We start from the raw sequence: 21,244 nt of genomic DNA on the forward strand, positions 1-21,244 counted from the left end.
ACCTAAAATGACAAGGAAAAGCAAATACAACCTCCCTTTGAAATAACTCATTTTTTTAAACCACGAAACTCTATTCTGATTATTCAGTACATCCTTTCTGTTTCCTTTATGAATTTTGAACCACTACATATCTGATTTTCATGGTATTTTGGGGGGGGGGTCTGAAATTATGGCAAGGTTTTTAAAATTTAAATTGCACTCATATTTTGAAATCAATATACTGAGACATATTGTGCATCGAGTATTTCATTGAAAAATGTTGACCAATTTGCATAGGAAACATTGATACCTATATAACTTTCCTATTTTTTTTTCTTATTTTCATAAGTGGAACAACTTAGGAGAGATCTACTTAAAAGCTTGGTTTGTTGCCAACACTAAGAATGTTAACTTCTATGTTAACATAAATTTTATGTGCATAATTTTCATAAGAATTTCTTTGAAATTCAAGAATATAGGAAATGAGTCACTCAGAAATATTTGACTTTCAGAAGAAAATTTTATTCTATTTATATTCATTTTATTTCATTGGAATATATAGGTGAGAGAAAGCTCTTACAATTTTACACCAACTACTTATTCTCCTTATGGTTCTATTGACTTATATCTTCCCTGTCAAGTTGACTATAAACTTTCCATTTTTGAGAAAAAATATGGATTTCAAGTTCATCCATAAAATAAAAAAGACAGAAACACCTCATTCTAACATGTACTGAATGTACTATAAATTGCATATAGAGTAATATGATTTTGTAATGCCATAACATGTTAACTCTTCTTTTGTGTGAGAATTCCTGGAGTAGTGGGTGTTATCTTCTAAATCTTATAATAGCAGTTATACAGAGACATGGCAATGGAAAGAAAAAGTAGTTTGAGACTGTGTAATTCACCGATGAAATGGGTACATTAAATATAAAATACTAAGCTTAATTGAGAGTTTTTGTTTGTCATCGTTTATTCTCATATGTCCTAACCTCTGCAGTCACTTAAGCAGAGATATTTGATCATTTGATTCTATTTATGGAAAACTTTGAATTATTAAGTATCTGAGTTTTAGAGGGAAAGCTCACAAAAGCAGCTTAAAAATAATTTGGCTGTCTAATTTATTTTTCTTTTTATTTATTTATTTTTTTGAAAGAGATATTTTCTTTATTTTTTTCTCTCCATTTACAGGTGCAGAATTAAAGAACACGTTTGCTCACTATATTATTGATGCACTTAAGTGGAGTGTTCCAAAGCATGTAATTACCGTGTAGGCTTATGGCCCTGAAGTAGCCGGGGATAGTGGTGCTGCATATCCATGATTTGAAGGACATACAGTGATGATTATAGAGGCAGTACTCTACATCCATTCTAGCCCTTTTGTGTTTAGCTGGTTGTCATGGCAAATAATTGGATAGAATTTAAGCCACTTTCTTCCAAGTGGGAAATTCATAATTTTACCCTTCACCTAATTTTGTAGATACTTTTAAAGAATCTTAAAGTTTCTTCAGGAATGACGTAGAGCAGTGTGGGAAAAATTTTCTCATATAGTGGGCATCTCAGAAATTAGGCCGCTTCTGTTTTAGAGGGGTAAAGATGCCAATTTCTATTGCATCAGTTTGTTTCATTTTCTCTTAACTAAGCCACAGACTTTGATAAAATGAGACCAATGTAGTTTACTTTGACAGCGTCTGAGAGAAAAGGAAAAAGAGGGTAAAAATTTGAAATCTTATTAGATTGTAGCTAAAAAGACCCTGTGACTACAGTTGTATCTGGGAAAGGCTGAGACCTTTGCAAAACATGGCTGATGGAGAAAATTATAAATAGTAATGATTTAAGTTAATAGCATGATTGGGTTTCCATGAGGCAGAGAGTCAGAATTAATTTACCCAAAGGGTATATAAGTCAAGTAATAATGATATATTTTATTCATTACCTTCTATTTTATTTATATAGTGGCTTCCCTGGTAGCTCAGCTGGTAAAGAATCTGCCTGCAATGTAGGAGATCCCAGTTCGATTCCTGGGTGAGGAAGATCCACTGGAGAAAGGATAGGCTACCCACTCCAGTATTCTTGGGCTTCCCTTGTGGCTCAACTGGTAAAGAATCTGACTGCAATGTGGATAAAATATTTTAATGTATATTTATTATATTATATCCTCCTTTTTAAATTGTAAAATAGTTATAATAGAAAATTTAGATTTGAAAGATGTTCATCATATCCAGTTCAATATTCTCTGAGTCATTTAACCTTTATTTAATGAGCCCCTATATAATGCCAGCTACCTGTCAGTTATTGAGAATATGATAAATTTTTAAAAATGATCAAATAAACACACTTCTGCCATCAAGAAGTTTATAATCTAGAAGAAATGTGAAATATGGAAGACTATGGCTGAGAGAATTGTAGCCATCTTAGTCAGGCAACTATTTGGTTACCACCACACTAGACTCCAAGTCTAAGTTCCCAACACTGTCATTCTTTGGACAAGAAGGCCCCTTGGTCAAAATTCTTTGTTGTTTAATTGCCATGTTGCCTAAGCTCTCTTACTTTTAACAGTATGTAAATGCTAAATCCAGTGATGGAGAGTACAAAAGTGTGCAATCCAAGAGGGTTTGAAGTGTTCCTTTAAGGCTGGACGTCCTATCTGTGCACAGAATCATTTACTAAAGATAATACAGCAGATCATTGCCACAAAGAAAGTTTTATTTTACAGTGACTATTCTTTTTCAGATTCTTTTCCATTACAAGATATTGAATGTAATTTCCTGTGCTATATAGTAAGTCCTGTTGTTTATCTATGTTATACATAGTAGTGTGTCTTGAACATTTTGAATATGCTGTTCTCCTGTCTTCTGACTTCCATAGTTTCTGATAAGAAATTAGCTGTTAATCTTATTGAGGATTTTTTTATAAGTTATGAGTTCCTTCTCACTTGCAGCTTTTCAAGATTCTCTCTTTGGCTTTCAACCATTTGATTATGAGGTGTCTAATTGTGAATCTTCTTGTGTGTATATTATACATGGAATTCACTGAGATTCTTATATGTTATAGATTAGTATTTTTCATCATATTTAGAAAGATTTCAGCACTATTTCTTCTTTTGTTTTGGTCCTTTTCTCTCTCTGGTGTCCTTCAGTTCTCAATTATGTGTTTGCTGAGTCTTTGATGGTATATCAGTGTCTCTAAGACAGTGTTTATTTTTCTTTTGGGAATATACTGCATGGGGCTCCCATGTCCCAGAAATGTCTTTTTCCACCCTCTGACACTAGGCCCCTGTTGGGAGTCAGGTCAAGGGGCCTAGACCCTCTAATCTGTCTTTCTCTTGTGAGACCATGGTCGCAAGTAATTATAGGTCCTATTTTTCATTGCCATCTTTGTCTTACAGTCTTCTAAATATCTCCAAACAAAGATGAATTAGGCAGACTTGTTTGACTTGTTTCGGGCTTTTAATGTTGGCAGAACTTCAGGGGCTTCAACTGACCCATACGAGTTCCAAGAGTGTTGGATTAAGACCTCTGTTTTGACCCCATCGATGTTTGCTTTATTCATCCTATTTCTTAATAACCATTTGAAGATTTCCATACTGTTGGGAAGAGTCCTCTGACTTCCTCTTTTTTCTAACCTCTTTATTTTGCTCATTATCTTATAAGTCATTCTAACCTTCTTTGCTGTCTGTTGTTTCACACAACTTTCCCCTTTCGAAGTGGACTTGAGATCCAGTATTAAGATCTACTTCCATGTTTTATTTGCTCCAGTTGTAACTTTACCCATTGATGAGGGCCCTGAGATTAAAACTTGTAAGCTCAGCTGGTCAGGATCCAAGCTTGGCACAGTCAGAATTTGCCTTAATGATTTTTAATTATTTTGTTTTAACTTTACCCATTGATAACCTGAGGTTGAGGGCTATAACTTGGACCAGTCAGAATCCAAATTTGACCCAACATTCTCCCTTGCTTTAATTTTGGCAATTTACAGGTATCAATAACCAAGGAATTGCATATTTATTTTTTGTTTTAAATTTCTTTATGTAACCAGTGAACCAACACATCAGAAGATTTATCATTTTAAAGTAAAAGTAACTTTCATGTCCATTAACTGAGCAAAACACAGCTTTAGTTAACATGAGTGACACTGTGACTATTCAAAATTTCCTCAGCCCCGATTTTATTCTACCTTTTTTTTTTTTTTTCTAAACCACATGTTTAGGATGAATCAGTTGAATCAGGATTATTCTAGAGAACTTCTAATCCTGGTACCAACTACCCAGAGTTAACCGAACTGCAGAATTTGAGGACATAATCCTCCAGACTGCCAAGTTTTCCCAAAACATTTGACACCAACTGCAGGTTGGAGCTGTTCTCCAAATCACCTAAGTTTTGTTAATTGCTAGAAGTCCTTACAGAACTTACTAAAAGCTGTAATACTCACAATTATGCTTTACTACAAGGAAAAGATACAAATTAAAATCAACCAAAAGAGAGATAAATAAGGCAGAGTATGGGAGGGTTCCAAACGTGAAGCTCTGTTGTTGCCCAAACACATTATCCTTCTGGCATTGATATGTGACAATATATATGAAATATTGTAGCAGAGATTCATTGTTAGAAATTTTATTGGAACTTCATTATATATTCATGACATGATACTTGGTTGAACTCAAGTCTCCAGACCAATTAATACTGCATGTCAAGCTTTCCCTCCTTACTCACACAGTTGGGTTCTGGTATGGCCAAAGTCACCCTAAGATCTGGTGTGACCAGCCTCTGCTTTAAATTGTGACCCTTCTAGCAGAGTTGACATTGGTTACCTCCCAGTCACTGAGGGCAAAGGACAGACCTCTCTTTGGACAAGGTCAAATTCTTTACTATATACACTTGACAGGTCAGTAATGACAAATATTAGGGAATGAGACTTGAAGGAGCTCCATCCTTGTTCCAACCTTATTCTCCAACCTTATTCCAGCTCTGATGGCTGCCTTGCTGCTGTTTTCCACTGTGATTGTAGGGTGATAATTTTCAAGGCTATCCCCTGGAACTGATGTGGAGATTGAGAAGAGGTCAAGTTAAAATATCAGAAATGTCACTGTTTTTAACTGAGATTTTCAGCTGTTTATTTTTTCATTCATTTATTTTTGAATTGCTACAAGCCTTTGATTAATTTCCAGAGTACTAAAAGAGTCAATTCTGATAATTTTGCCATTTTTCATTGATTTTATGGAGGAGAAAATTTTCTGAGGTCTTTTTCCTATCATTCACTGATGTCACTCCCTCAGCCTACTTTTCTGAATAAAGCTTTGTCAGAACATAGCCATTCTCATCTGTTCACACATCATCATCAGTGGCTGATTTCCTACTGCAGGGAGAAGGTGGGTAGCTGCAACAGAGACCTTCTGGCCCACAGAGCCTAAAACAGCCTGAAATTTATACTACCCTTTAAAGAACATTTTGGCAGCATTGGTTCTTATATAGATGTTACTCTGTGCGTTTGCATATATGTGCACATAGATATTCCATAGTCCATAGCCCTGTACACCAAATATATCACTAGGTTCTCAGAATCCTGGGGAAAAATGTTAGTGATATATTACAAAAATTTATTAAAACAACATTGAGCTATACAGTTCTTCTCCATGTTGCTATTTCTCATTGTTTTTGAACATACAAAGGAAAGAAAGAGTTAAAATAAAAGCTGCATCAAATCTTATACTACAAAGCCTCTTTAAAAATCTAGGCTTTACCATCTTTCACATTTTTATTGATTTTTTCCATATACCATTTATCAGTTTCATAACAGAAAAGTGAGAGACTATCTTTTATTCTCCTGTATATGGTAGAGTTAAAAATAAACATCTTAAATACTATTCTCTACCTAATAAAAGTTACATTTTTATAGAAATTGCTTTGATCAATTATATTATTTACTTTTAAAATTTTATATTTGCTAATGTAAAAATTTGAGAAAAGTGATTCACTTATTCAACAAGGATTTCTTTACATGTTCATCACTGCTCAGTTATTTTAAATAGAAATTCTTTAGCTTGAGCAAGTCCCCTCTCTTCTCATTATGGCTGCTCCCTCAGCCATGGTGAACACACATATCTGATGGAGCTTTAGATTCACTGAACTTCTGTTAACCTCCCTAATGAAGAAATAAACCATGTTCTACAAGAGTAGTAAAGTAGAAATTTTAAAGGGTAAAAATAAAGTCTGGTGTTACAGGTTTGAACTACTAAACAAAATTTCATGTGCAGAAAGAAGCTGTGAGTCTGATTCTAAAATTAACAAGATCTCCAACCTGCTTGCATGATTGAGTCTTTTAATTTATTGAATAGAGAGTAGGCATTGCCTTTGAAGTTCTATTATGATGAATTTAATTATCCACCAGAATAATTCTGAACCAAGATTTGACATTTGTGTCAAAATAAACATTATCTCTACTTATATACCACTTTGGCAGCAACTAAAGGAGATTATTTACTACTTTTTTAAACACTTTTACCAGAATAACAGCAAAATTTGAAACTTTAGAAAATTAGATTTTATTGGAAAAACACATAAACTCAGGATATAAATCCTTGGGAAACAGGGATCGTAAGAGTGTCTAGTCACCTAAAAAGCTGCTATTAATGATTACTGATATCAATGTAAATTTCTATGTGTGTTTACTACTCTATCTTCCCAAAACTCTTGATCCATTTTGTATTGGGCCTCTCAAATGTAGACCCAGAAAGGTCACACAATATTTTGTATGTGATCCTCTGGGGACAACCAGATGTTCTTTTTGCCTTGGAGTGGGGTGGAAATATTTGCAACAAAAATTTAATTCAGTGTTGTTGCTTTCCCTATACTTCTGTATTTATCAGAGACTGAAAATTATCACTCCTTACTATAATTTGTACATACACACACACATACACCCACACACATGCTATCAAATTCTGAGGTTTCAGAGCAAAATAAAATGAAATTTGATTAGTTGGCATACCCCTGTTCTGAGTCACCCACTCCTTCACTTGCCTCCAACAGCAGAGGTAATTATAAATAAGTTCACTATACTTTATCACTTGACTTTATCTGTCAAAATGTTGTTTTAAAAAGTATATGCCAGCTGTTTTTAAGTCTTTCTGCATCCCAGTCAAGGTCTTTGTGCACAAAATGTTACAGTTGTGCCTTTTTTCCCTTGCTACCCGGCACAGAAGGAGAAGGTAGGTAACCGTCTGTGAGCTAACAGGGAACTTCAATAGCTCCCACAGAAAGAACCTGTAGGGAGTTTGTATTTTTGGCCATGAATCCAGGGCTTTCATTTTAAGTTTCAGGGTGCATCATGCAGTTGAGCACTGATTGAATGGGGGCACTGGAGGCTCTGGGGCTCAAGCTGTGACATTTTTCTGAGCCTGAAGGCTGCTCACAGTTATTACTGCACAGGCCTTGCTGACTGCTACTTCAGGGGACACAGGGAGAAGGAGGTTGTGCTTCCGAGTGTGGGTGGTCGAATAAACTCTTTTAGCAGCAGCAGTTGGTCTATTTAGCCTGAAAAAGAGACCACCAGCAGCCCCCAAAGTGCTAAAAAAATTACAATCAATTTTAAAAATATATATTATATTACATAAAAGACTGTAAGAGCAAGTGCTGAGCATTGCTCCACAGAATTACCAGCTGCTAAATGAGGCAGTCACATGCAGCCAAGCGGGATTTATCCTGTAACCCAGAGAACTGCCAGCTCTCCCACCACTCTACCCTTCTCTCAGGGGGAGGAGAAGAAAGAAAAAAAGAAACCTAAATAAAACAAAATATTGCAGCAGAAAGCAAAAACCCAAGCAAGTTTAGAGAATATGGGTTGAAGGGACTACTGAAATGTAGTAGTCTTGGAATTTAGACTTTAGTTGGGAGTATTTACAGTATGTTTTTAAAGGGATTATTAAGGCTCATATGCTTGCCATACATTTAGATAGTGTTGAAGGACCAACTTACTTCTTCAAATTCATTTAGGGTATTGGTTGTCAATAATGTTCTTTAACATTGGTGTAAACGCAATTTTGGATTGTCTCAAAGTTTTAAAAGCCCTAAAATGTGTCCTTTACTTCTACATTTAATTTAAGACATTCCTAGAATTTTTCTAAGTGCTAATTGTTATGTAATGCATAAAAGATACTTCAACCATACTAAAGTCAGCACTCGGCTTTTTTAATTCAAGCAATTCAAAAATTTAAAAATGTGATATGTACTTTATAAATTTTTAATCAGGATTCCTAAGCACCTACTATATATATTTGTAATATAATGAAATGAATAGGACTAATTTTCTGCCTTGAAGACTTCATAAGACTGTAAACCCCAAGAGGGAGAGACCATGTCTGGCTGATTCACTCTGACAGTCAGTCTGACACAGACACCGATGCCTGGCACACATCAAGTTCATGATGTCCTGTGAATTAATGAGTAGATGTTGGAGAGGATGTAAGAATTTAAACAATATATTACATTATGGCAAATGCCAATCTAATTTCTATTAAAAATTATGACCATGAACACAATTACCAAGTCTGTATATATTTCTGCTAGAACTTTTCCTCTACATTTAATTTACTTCAATTGAACACTTCAGGCAAATTACATTTCATCCAGAAGACCCACCAGACTATCAAGCACCCTGATGAGCACAAGATACTTTCTGCCCAAAGCAGTCTGCTCAAGACCAACTCTTGATGCCCAAGTTTAAATTACCTTTTAACAATGAAAATTTAACTTTTTCAAACATCACCTGAATATTCTCCTCTTATAACCTAGCTAGCAAAGGTTTTGTAGGATCCAAATAGTGAAAAGACAGTTTCTTTAATCATAACTGTAACACTGAACTTGTGAATGAATGCAGACCCTTGTTGAAAAGGAAACCAAAGAAAGAAATTAACTGAGGGAGAGACCAGAAGTAGGTTTGTTAATCTGATGTCCATGTGAGGGCTCTTCCCTGCTTAAAGAACTCTATTAAGGCATGCTAAAAATGTGTTACATACACTTTGGAAGTTGTGTTGGCTTCTAAATGATCACTTTTGAGTTTTAAACAAATTTTACTGGCAATTAATTGCAAGACACTCTTTCTGAGTTTGCCAGTCAACCTACCTATCTTTTTGGTAAAATAGGGCAATAGTTGCTATCTACAGATTTTACTGTTAAATCTATTTGCAGGAATAAAGATGGTCTTTAGTATCTTTGGATCTATGATACAAACTTTCTTATCCAAATTAATAATTAAACCTTTTTAAAAATTCTAAATCTAAATAATTATGTGTTTTTAAAATAAAATTATCATCATATTCAATTCTGAGATTACATGTACATCATTTTATAATCTGCCTAATTTTTAAACAGAACTTTGAGCACTTTATAGTCACCTTGTGTCAAATCATCTTATAATTCAAGACATTTATTTAGTACATAAATAAATGTTGAAACAGTCTCAGAATCTTATTTCCTTAGTTTGGTGGACTTCTAATCTATTTTAAGTATCTGACCCTTTTATTCATTGGAAATCTTATATATTTTCAACAACAACAATAACAATAATAAAATAGCATAATAAAATCTCTATGGTTGAAATAGGTTGGGATTTGGAACAGAAAATTCCCATCCAACCAATTGTGTGAAGTTTACATTCTCTCCATAGTTCGAAAACAGATCCAACAAGACCCCTATAGAAGACTTTGGTTATATACAAAGCACTGGTCAAGGAAGAGCTGCTTCATTGTCTACTGTCTCTAGGTTTGTTAACTATTCTTTGTGTCTTCTTGATCATGAGGTTCCATAGGTCACTCAGGTGAAAGTGACCTTTTCACCAGTCAGTGTCAGAACACCTAGACAGCGTTTTGTTAATACTCTCCAAAACCACTCAGTGATTCAATGACAGTTATTTTATTGTGCTGACCCCTCACTACACAGAGAATAGACTCATTCAGATGTCAAGTGCATGCTGACAAAGGCCAGCTTAGTTGAGAGTGGTTGTGCTTTAAACCCCTTTAAACAGGTTTATCTCTCTATCAGATGTGAATGTTTAAGTGTTTTTGAACAAGTATTATAAAAACAGCTATTGTAACAAATATTTAATCGGTAAAATTTAATTTTTTTCAAGGTTAATCTAAGTAGCTAGGTTTTTTTATTATTAAATGTACAAAGCAATTTTTTTTCAAATCAATAGCATTTTTCATTTTCAAGATGACTCTGTGATGATAGAGAGTAAAATTAATTGAGCACTAGCCATATCACACAATAGCTGTTCAGTTCCTTTCAGCCTATTAAAAAAAAAAAAGAAACATATATCATTTGTCTCCATTTAGTATATATTAAATAATTTTCTAGAAAAAAGTAGGTGTATTATTTTAGTTTTCTGTATCAAAGACCAAGAGAGGCTTCTCAGACAATGGATTATAAAGAAAGGCTCACAAATAAAAAATAATTATGTCAGTTTAGAAGTGAGATAATTTTTCAGATTTGAATAGTTTCGGTAAATCTTGACAAAATGAAGAAAAATTGATAAACTAGAGAATTATCAAGATGTTTTATAGACAGATCTTACATAAGTTTTCCAAGTTATTTTACTTATAATTAGAGTAATTAATGTGGCTTAGTTTGAAATTAGTCATTTCCCAGTCTTTCCCTTTTCCAATTATTATTCTAATAATAATGCCTGAATAAGGTGCTTCCCTTTAGTTTTTGGTATTTTTTTCCAATGATGTTTTATTTCTCTAGCTGAGCAAATTCATTCTTGCTGATGCTTATGTCTATCATCCAAATAAATTTGTGTCTGTTATTTATTGTTATAGGTTCATTTACTTCTCTGTGTTTCATCATTGTATTCAGTTCGTGTCCAGCTCTTTGTGACCCTGTGAACCACAGCACGCCAGGCCTCCCTGTCCATTACCAACTCCCAGAGTTTACCCAAACTCATGTCCATTGAGTCGGTGATGCCATCTAACCATCTCATCCTCCATTGTCCCCTTCTCTTCCGCCTTCAATCTTTCCCAACACCAGGGTCTTTTCAAATGAGTCAGCTTTCTGCATCAGGTGGCCAAAATATTGGAGTTTCAGCTTTCAACATCGGTCCTTCCAATGAACATTCAGGAGTGATTTCCTTTAGGATGGACTGGTTGGATCTCCTTGCAGTCCAAGGAACTCTCAAGAGTCTTCTCCAACACCACAGTTCAAAAGCATCAATTCTTCTGTGCTCAGCTTTCTTTATAGTACAACCCTCACATCCATACATGACTACTGGAAAAACCATAGCCTTGACTAGACGGACCTTTGTTGGCAAAATAATGTCTCTGCTTTTGAATATGCTATCTAGGTTGGTCATAACTTTCCTTCCAAGGAGTAAGCATCTTTTAATTTCATGGCTGCAATCACCATCTGCAGTGATTTTGGAGACCCAGAAAATAAAATCAGCCACTGTTTCCACTGTTTCCCCATCTATTTGCCATGAAGTGATGGACCGGATGCCCTGATCTTAGTTTTCTGAATGTTGAGCTTTGAGTCAACTTTTTCACTCTCCTCTTTCACTTTCATCAAGAGGCTCTTTAGTTTCTCTTCACTTTCTGCCATCAGGGTGGTGTCATCTGCATATCTCAGGTTATTGATCTTTCTCCTGGCAACCTTGATTCCAGCTTGTGCTTCATCCAGCCCAGCATTTCTCATGATGCATACATCATTGTATGCATCGTATAAAAAATACATGTAATAGTAAAATTATTTTATTTCTGGCATTTTCTAATAAGATTTGTGATGAAAAAACTAAAAATGCTCCATCTTTTTCTCATCAGGAAATTCTACACTATCTGGAAAATATTTAATCTCATTTTCAATCTCAATTCAATGTCACATTAATGTCAAAGCATCACAACTCTTCTCCTCCTCCATTTCCACTGTTAATCATATTTTTAATGTTTTCTGAAAATTACTAAATGCTAGAAAGTTAAAGGCACAGGATATATCCATGTGTTAGATGGAAACCATGAACTATTAATCTCCTGGCTTACGTTAGAGCTTTAAGATAACATATGAGGAAAACAGATAATCTTAGTAGGGAAATAATAACACTGATTAAAATTTAAAACACATTCATTGGCTAATAGACAATACACTGAGGTTATAGAGCCTTGTGATTATCCAGCTAGTGATTATCTAACTGGGTTCCAATTCTATTTCTGCCTCCTTTTAGCTATGTTACTTTGAATAAATTATTTAAAGTCACTGTGCCTAGTTTCTTCATCCCTCAAAAGGGGATAATGATGATGCTTCTCTCCAAGGAGTGTGATGAGGCTGAATTAAGTTAATATAAGGAATAAATTCAGAACTATGATTGGAACTTAGTAAGTGCTATGTGCTCGCTTGCTGTTATTATTTTTAAATGTTATGTAAAGTAAATTGGCATTAGAATTTGCTGGTTACCTCTGAAACATTCAAACTGAGATGTTATTTTAGGACATATATATGCATGAGCATATATACATATTTTAAATATTTCTCAAATGAAAACTTGAAGTCCATATTGTCAGTCAATAAATGAATGATGCATGCATGCTAAGTCAGTTCAGTTGTGTCTGACTATTTCTGACCCTACAAACTGTAGCCCTTCAGGCTCCTCTGGTTGTGGGATTCTCCAGGCAAGAATACAGGAGTGGGGGTGCCATGCCCTCCTCCAGGGTATCTTCCCAACCCAGGGATGGAAACCGTGTCTCTTATGTCTCCTGCATTGGCAGAAGGTTCTTTAATGCCACCTGGGAAGCCCCGAATGAATGGTAAGAAGGGGTTAAGTGAAAGTTATAGTTGCTTAGTCGTGTCCGACTCTTTGTGACCACATGAACTGTAGCCCACCAGGCTTCTCTGTCCTTGGAATTCTCAAGGAAAGAATACTAGAATGAGTTGCCATTCCCTTCTCCAGGGGATCTTCCCAACACAAGGATTGAACCTAGGCCTCCCACATTGCAAGCAAATTCTTTACCATCTGAACCACCAGGGAATGGAGGAAGACCTGAGTCTTTGCTAATGAGGAAGGAAAGAAGAAAAGAGATCGGAGGAGTTGAGGTGTGGAGTGGAGTTAAGATTTAGGACAATTTAGCTACTTTGTTATAATAAATCAGAGGTCAGGGAAGTTTTTTTTTTTTATAAAGCTTTATATATTTTTATAAAGCTAAATATATTTTAGAAAGCTGTATATATTTACTATCCTGATAGTAAATGTTTTAGGTTTTGTAGACCTAAAGGTCTCTGTCCCAAGTACACAATTCTGCCTTTATAGCGAGAGAGCTGCCATTGACAATATGCAAATGAGTGAGCATGGTTATGTTTTCATAAAACTTTATTTGCAAAACCAGAGCAGTCTGACTGGACTTGCAGACTGTAGTATACTGGCCCTGTAGTAGATCACTGGGTGTTCACAACAGGGGTCAAGCCTTTTCCCTCTTCTCATTGCCCTTGACCAGGTGTTTTGTATACCTGCAGGGGTTCTTGGGCATTTCCAGTTAGGAGATTCAAGCAAATAATCGAAAGTTATACAGAACCCTGAGAAGGAATTCAAATAGATACAAATATATCTGATAAAAATATGTTAGATCCTTGAAGAAAATATCAGATATCCACACAGATTATCTTCTATCACTTTTGAATTCAGTAATGATAAATAGTAATCCAAGATTAAATTCCCTTATAAGACATCAGATACAACTTAAAGAATCAGATACAATTTCACTAAACGTCCAAGTAATTTGATTCAATAATTATATATATAATTCACTAAAATCTTAAATATGCTATGATGATTATATACTTATTGTACAACCAATTTGTTTGTATGTATGTAATTTCCAAGTGTAGTTTGCAAAAGTCTGAACTTTATTCCTCTGTGTTATTGCTTTCTTTTTTTACATATAATATATTTAGCTTCTTAAATGCCTCTTTGGCAACTATTAGACTACTTTTTCACAGACTATTCTGATATCTTAAATAAGATATATATTCTTTAAAGTAATAGTCTACTTCGTGTCATTTGTTCTATTCCATCTGTCTCTTAAAATCTGAAATTAGCTGCATAATTCAATATAGCAAATACTCCATCTAGCAAAGATCGTAGAGACAGTCAATGAAACTAAACTAGCTACATTAGACATGATGAGTAAGATGTTTTGAGAATCTATAGCTCTCCTTTCCATGAACACAACTCAAGTGATTATGATTCGGCCTATTTTTTTACCTTCCTGAGTGCAGTGGAAGCATTTGTCAAAGTAGAGCTACCCTCACATTAACGGGAAAATGTTCACATAACATCAGATGGAAAAGGGCCAGGGAAGACATTTTAGTCTTTGGGGAACAGGCAAATATGTGAAGGCCAATTTTATTCCTTAAATGATGTTATCTGTGATATTATTACTACTATTAAGCATTTAGTGAGTGCCAACAACATAGATACTCAGAGGACCTCGTCAGTGCTGATGGAAGCATTTTGTTATGAAAAATAACTCCTACTTAATGCATTGGTATATGACATTCTTCTTGACAAAAACAAAAAACAAGTGACTCAAGAAGTTCTCCCAAAGCTCATGCATCGCTAATGAGTTTCCTCCAGGATAAAACCGACCAAAAGTGTAATACCAGTAAAATACATTCAATGGCTGTGTCTTTCATATTGCTTTCTTAGCATTTCTCATTTCCCTTAGTCAATTTTCTCATATATGTGCGGGCACATATGCTCCATTTTTTTCTTTCTTCCATGTATTATTTCTCTTTCTCTTCACCTTCCATGTATTATTTCTGACCTGCTCCAAAGGAACTCTTAAACTTTATTCTCACCTACATTTACTCTTCTCATGTTCCTTTAGAATTCCTCAAATTTGGCAATACAGAAAGAAAAAAAATAATGTGATTAATACGGTTAGCTAGTTGAGAAGTGTTATCTCTGTTGACTCAATTCCAAATTAATATTCATCTTTTCAACTGAAGTATGCAGTAGGAAGGGCCATTAAAAATAGTGTTGGGTTTATAATGTACACTTTTAGAAATTCATATTCTTCTAATATTGTTCTTCATATGTAGGATTATAGGTATATTTGACAAAGCACAATGAATATTTAGTTGTAATTTTTAGGTCAGAATACAAATTTATTATTCACAGTAATTACCAAACACGTTAGAAACAAAGACCTATTTTTACTTAACTTACTGCATTCTGTCATAATCCAATTGGGATCAAATTGTGTGTTGTTTTCTTCAAACACACGCTGTAAGAATTATTTTTACGTTACTTTCTTTTAACCTAACAATCTTAGAAATATTCAAAATTTCCTCTCCCTTGGAGCTCCATTTAAAAATCCTCATCTCTGTGACCCCGATCAACCCCTCAGTCAGTGACCGAGCTGTCACAGAACTCACCAAAGCTGATCTCTTTTCTCTAAGGAGACAGCTGTTCATTTCTTACAATCTTTTGCCCCAAGCACTGACAACTAGAAAACTTGCTTCTAATGTGGTTACAAATCTGGATCCAGCTGGTGACTCCTTTTCAACAATGAAGGTTACTATGAGCCCTATGGTAGCAGTTAGAATTGAAACCACTTTCTTATAGCACTTTCAGCTCCATATGCTGGCCCTTCACCCCTTATTCTGGGCCCAGCCCTGGCCCTCAAGCCTATGCCTACTATCAAGGTTAGTACATGTCTATGAATGTTTATCTCTTTGTCTCACTCTCAGTATGCCTCATATATACCAAGGCAGAAAATTTTAAAAAGTTACATTGTTATTAGATTTTTTTTCCTTAGGATTTCTAAGCTACTCAATTACAGTTAAGATGTACAGAGTTTATCTTAGATTTCAGCTTACCTGTTTCACGCTGGAAAAAGCATTTGATCAGATCCCAATTCTCTTGTAACATTTTAATAAATTCGCTTACTATAATATTCAACATAAACATACCTTCTAGCAAAATGAGTGAATGGCAATTGAAAGCAAGGTAATACAATTAAAGTTTTAACAAGTGTTTTACATTGCACAGTAAAAGATGTTTGTCTTTCATAAAATTTGAATAAAAATTAATGAGCTTAAACCAGCTTCAGCTTAGCAATTAATGAGTCAATTTTTATTTTAGATCAGTTTACCTATGTTAAAAAAATGCTATTATTTCATTTTCACATATGTTTACCATCTTCTATTTTTTTATTCTGTAATTCATCGAAATTGCAACATTTTATAATTTCTTAGGGAAAAAAATATTTTTTCTAGCTGAATTTTTTTATTATCAGAGAATCATGCAACTAGTTGAAACATTTAATTTTGTTTATTTAGAAACTATAATAATTATTAATTTTTATTTGAAGAACCAGCAAAGGAAACTAAAAATGTGCCATATGTTCTCCAGAATTGAAAATGATGTTTTTTAAATATAAATAATTAAAGCTGAAGAATTTGAAACTTTGCTTTACAGTTCAAATAACACAAATAAAAACAGTATCAGTTCAGTTCAGTTCAGTCGCTCAGTAGTGTCCAACTCTTTGCAACCCCATAAATTGCAGCACACCAGGCCTCCCTGTCCATCACCAACTCCCAGAGTTCACTCAAACTCATGTCCATTGAGTCAGTGATGCCATCCAGCCATCTCATCCTCTGTTGTCCCCTTCTCCTCCTGCCCCCAATCCCTCCTAGCCTCAGAGTCTTTTCTAGTGAGTCAGTTCTTTGCATGAGGTGGCCAAAGTACTGGAGTTTCAGCTTTAGCATCATTCCTTCCAAAGAACACCCAGGGCTGACCTCCTTCAGAATGGACTGGTTGGATTTCCTTACAGTCCAAAGGACTCTCAAGAGTCTTCTCCAACACCACAGTTCAAAAGCATCAATTCTTTGGCGCTCAGCTTTCTTCACAGTCCAACTCTCACATCCATACTACCGGATATACCATCCATTTCTACTGGAAAAGCCATAGCCTTGACTAGACGGACCTTTGTTGGCAGTATAGACTATATAAAGTTTTTTAATCATTAGGCAAATAATTTTTGAAGTTCGAAATATCAAAGCTTAGTCATAATTATGCATTTTTCTTTTGGATGATTTCCAAGTGTTCAGTTCATTACATTATACATGAAAGAAATCGAGATATATATATATACATATACGTATATACATATAAAGTATATCAGTATACACATCAAAAGAGATACCACATTAATTTTATTTTCACTTTATATATACATATTGAGAAAAAGAATGAAAGCAAATTCAGTTATCATTCTCAAAGCAATTTCAAAGGCTAACTAATTGAAATGTATACCTATATGATTAGTGGAAATGAGAAAATGTAGTGGATGAAAACTTGAAATTGGTTTAATGTTATAATAGCAGACTATATTTCAGCAAAGGCAATTTAATCTCTATTATTGTTAGACATTTTTGATTTGTACTTTTCTTCCTTTTAAACTCCTATACCAAAAATTGTATGTGTTCTACTGTGGCTGAAAAAAGTAATACAGTGTGTTTAAGACAGGTGCTGCTTGCAGCATTTATGTAAACACTTTAGCACATTTCTGACCCAGCATGACCTGGACAAGTAGTTCATCCTACTAGTAGTAAGGAAATAATAAGGAATGTGTCAGAGCCAAGTTCATTCAGATATAGCAAAATTCAGAACAGATTATGAAAATGTTAGCCACTGGTAATTGATTACAAAAATTGCTGGAGAAGTTGCCCTACTGTGAAGGATATTGACAGAATCATTTACTGCTGATAGACCTTGTTTAGACCCTTGTTGAGATAAAATTTAATAGAATACTAGATGGTATAGAACTTTATCTTTTCCCTTCTAATGTTTGATGATATCACAAACTTCTGATTTTGCGACTTTAGTACTGAGTCCTGCCATACATCGTCTCAACAGAAAAGTTAAGAACAACAAACTATGGTCCTGAAATAACATTTTTGTTTTCTTTTTGGACCTTTTGTGTCTTGGTTTGATTTGTTTGTTTTGTTTTGTTTACATTATGTCTTGCTGGACTTTACAAATTCTTGACGTTAGTGAATTTTGAAAGTATAGATCTCATTGAATGAAATTCTGAAATACAAGTGGTAGAATAGCCATTTTTAATTGTAAAGATGTTGAAGTCAAATAATATTTTCACTTTTGCCTCCAGAGTGAATACACAAACATTTATACATACATATATGTATGCATATAGATGTATGTTCACACATATCTGTGTGTTATATACATATACATATATTAAATTATATATGTATATGGGTAACATATGTAACTATGCCTTAATAAAGCTGACAAATGTCATAAATAATTTGAAGCAAGGGTTCAGTTCAGTTCAGTCACTCAGTCGTGTCCGACTCTTTGCGACCCCATGAATTGCAACACTCCGGGCCTCCCTGAAGCAAGGGTATTTTTCAATATTTACAATAATAAGTAAAACTGAATTAACATACATAGAAAGATATGAAGTTTCATATGTTTTTTCATTTTTATGATTAGAGAAGAAATATATGAAATGCTTAGGAAATTCAGAAAACTGTGAATAACAAATTTAGATCATAATACCAAATCCAATTTTATACTTTCTAGTATCTAGCCTTAGAGTCTATTTTAAAACTATATAAAGTATTTTTTTTTTTTTTTTTTGCCAACAAAGGTCTGCCTAGTCAAAGCTATGGTTTTTCCAGTAGTCATGTATAGATGTGAGAGTTGGACCATAAACAAAGCTGAGTGCTAAAAAACTGCTGCTTTTGAACTGAGGTATTGGAGAAGACTCTTGAGAGTCCCTTGACTGCAAAGATCAAACTAGTCAATCCTAAAGGAAATCAGTCCTGACTATTCTTTTTTTTTTTTTTAATTTTATTTTATTTTTAAACTTTACATAATTGTATTAGTTTTGCCAAATATCAAAATGAATCCGCCACAGGTATACAGGTGTTCCCCATCCTGAACCCTCCTCCCTCCTCCCTCCCCATACCATCCCTCTGGGTCGTCCCAGTGCACTAGCCCCAAGCATCCAGTATCGTGCATCGAACCTGGACTGGCAACTCGTTTCATACATGATATTTTACATGTTTCAATGCCATTCTCCCAAATCTTCCCACCCTCTCCCTCTCCCACAGAGTCCATAAGACTCTTCTATACATCAGTGTCTCTTTTGCTGTCTCGTACACAGGGTTATTGTTACCATCTTTCTAAATTCCATATATATGCGTTAGTATACTGTATTGGTGTTTTTCCTTCTGGCTTACTTCACTCTGTATAATAGGCTCCAGTTTCATCCACCTCATTAGAACTGATACAAAAACTGACTATTCATTTTAAGGATGGTTGCTGAAGCTGAAACTCCAATACTTTGGTCACCTGATATGAAAAACTGACTTATTGGAAAAGACACTGATGCTGGGAAAGATTGAACACAGGAGAAGGGGACGAAAGAGGATGAGATGGGTAGATGGCACGACCAATTCAATGGACATGAGTTTGAGCAAGCTCCAGGAGTTGGTGATGGACAGGGCAGCCTGGCATGCTACAGTCCATGAGGCTGCAGAGTCGGGCACGACTGAGTGACTGAACTGAACTGAAATGAAAGTATTTTTACAAATATGAGTTGCTATAGTACATAGTTTTGTCTCCTGATTTTTAACTTAAAGTTTTTATTGTCTTTTGCATTAAAATGTATTTCAAAAACACTGCTTTTTCATACTGTTCATGGGGATCTTGCACCAAGAATACTTTATTTCTAACTATATCTTTTCTCAGTATCTGATTATTTTCTTTGGATATATTCTCAGAAGTGTTTTCGTTAGACTATAAGGGCAAGGAGTTTTTAAGACTTGTAGTGCATATTATCTAATTTCCAGTCAGAAAAAAGTCACATCTCTGACCAAAAGCATCAAGACAGAGCAGTCTCCCTGAGTGCTTGGCCGTTTTTTATGTATTAATAGAAAATGGTCAACTTATGTTGTATTTCACGTTTTTTGGTTATTAGTGAGAATGAATATTGGTCCACTTGTTATTGCCATTTGTATTTCCTGTATATTATGTATTCTTTAACTACTTTGTATCATAGGTTAGAGATTTCTATCCTAGTAGGAACTTGTTTCATATTAAGGTGTTGACCTCATTAAATATCACATTCTTTTCTACTTAAAATATGTTCTCCTTCAATTAAAAAAATAAAAATATTCAATTATTTCCTTTCACAGTGTGTGTACTGAATATAGATGGACTTACAGGGCATTATTCATACACCTGCTTGTATCATAGGTCAGATTTTTTTTTAGATGGCCAATGGGATATTTGTTGAAAAATATCATCTGTATTAAATGTCCTCTCTTTAAAATTTATCCTAATCATATATTTGTTTATAAAGCAGTATTAATGTTTTAAAATGTACATTCAATTTTTGTTATTGATAGCTTTGCTTTTTAATACATCATGTGATATTAAGATCATAAAACAAATTAATTTAAATTTTAATTTCTTAATATTTCATATTTAAGTTATGAAATATAATAAGCTATAAAATGTTATTCTTTTAAAGAAAAATAGCCTTAAAAATGTATTTTAAGCTATGCTTATCTCTTTAAGCCTTTCTTCCTTGGGTATATTTGACAAAGAGGCAACAGTGGACATTAAGCACCAGTAACATCCCTAATTTGGGGGCACTGCAGTATGAACTGGAGAAGGCAATGGCACCCCACTCCAGCATTCTTGCCTGGAAAATCCCATGGACGGAGGAGCCTGGTGGGCTGCAGTCCATGGGGTCGCGGAGAGTCGGACACGACTGAGCGACTTCACTTTCACTTTTCACTTTCATGCATTGGAGAAGGAAATGGCAACCCACTCCAGTGTTCTTGCCTGGAGAATCTCAGGGACGGGGGAGCCTGGTGGGCTGCCGTCTATGGGGTCGCACAGAGTCGGACACGACTGAAGCAACTTAGCGGCAGCAGCAGCAGCAGTATGAACAATGCTATAGCTAAATTCTGTCCACTTTCATGTAGGAATCTCTAAACTGATCATTGTAAACCAATGATAGCAAAATTTAACTAGCTTATGATCAATATCTGTTTTATGTCTGTAAACTAATAAAGTGAAAGTGAAAGTCGCTCAGTCATGTCCAACTCTTTGAGATTCCATGGACTATACAGTCCATGGAATTCTCCAGGCCAGAATACTGGAGTGGGTAGCTATTAAAATGCATTTAACTCCATGTTTTAAGAGACTACAGAGGCTCTATTCAGAAATTAACCTTGGTGTC

The 21,244-nt window shown here is 34.7% G+C and overlaps 1 long non-coding RNA gene across 3 annotated transcripts in view; it reads left to right on the forward strand.

Annotated features, from left to right (window-relative positions):
* LOC129633068 (uncharacterized) overlaps positions 1 to 20,221 on the forward strand; it is a 47,431-nt gene extending 27,210 nt beyond the window's left edge. Inside the window, exons 3-4 of one of the 3 annotated variants that reach the window (XR_008704853.1) lie at positions 1,939 to 2,080; positions 19,307 to 20,221. This is a non-coding gene — a long non-coding RNA (uncharacterized LOC129633068). Of the gene's footprint in view, positions 1 to 1,938; positions 2,695 to 19,306 lie in introns of those variants that run through there. The other 2 variants (XR_008704854.1, XR_008704852.1) reach the window with 2 other exon arrangements.
* Positions 20,222 to 21,244: the final 1,023 nt, after the last annotated feature.

This window comes from Bubalus kerabau, chromosome 18 (genome assembly GCF_029407905.1).
Source record: "Bubalus kerabau isolate K-KA32 ecotype Philippines breed swamp buffalo chromosome 18, PCC_UOA_SB_1v2, whole genome shotgun sequence".
Taxonomy (NCBI): Eukaryota; Metazoa; Chordata; class Mammalia; order Artiodactyla; family Bovidae; genus Bubalus; species Bubalus kerabau.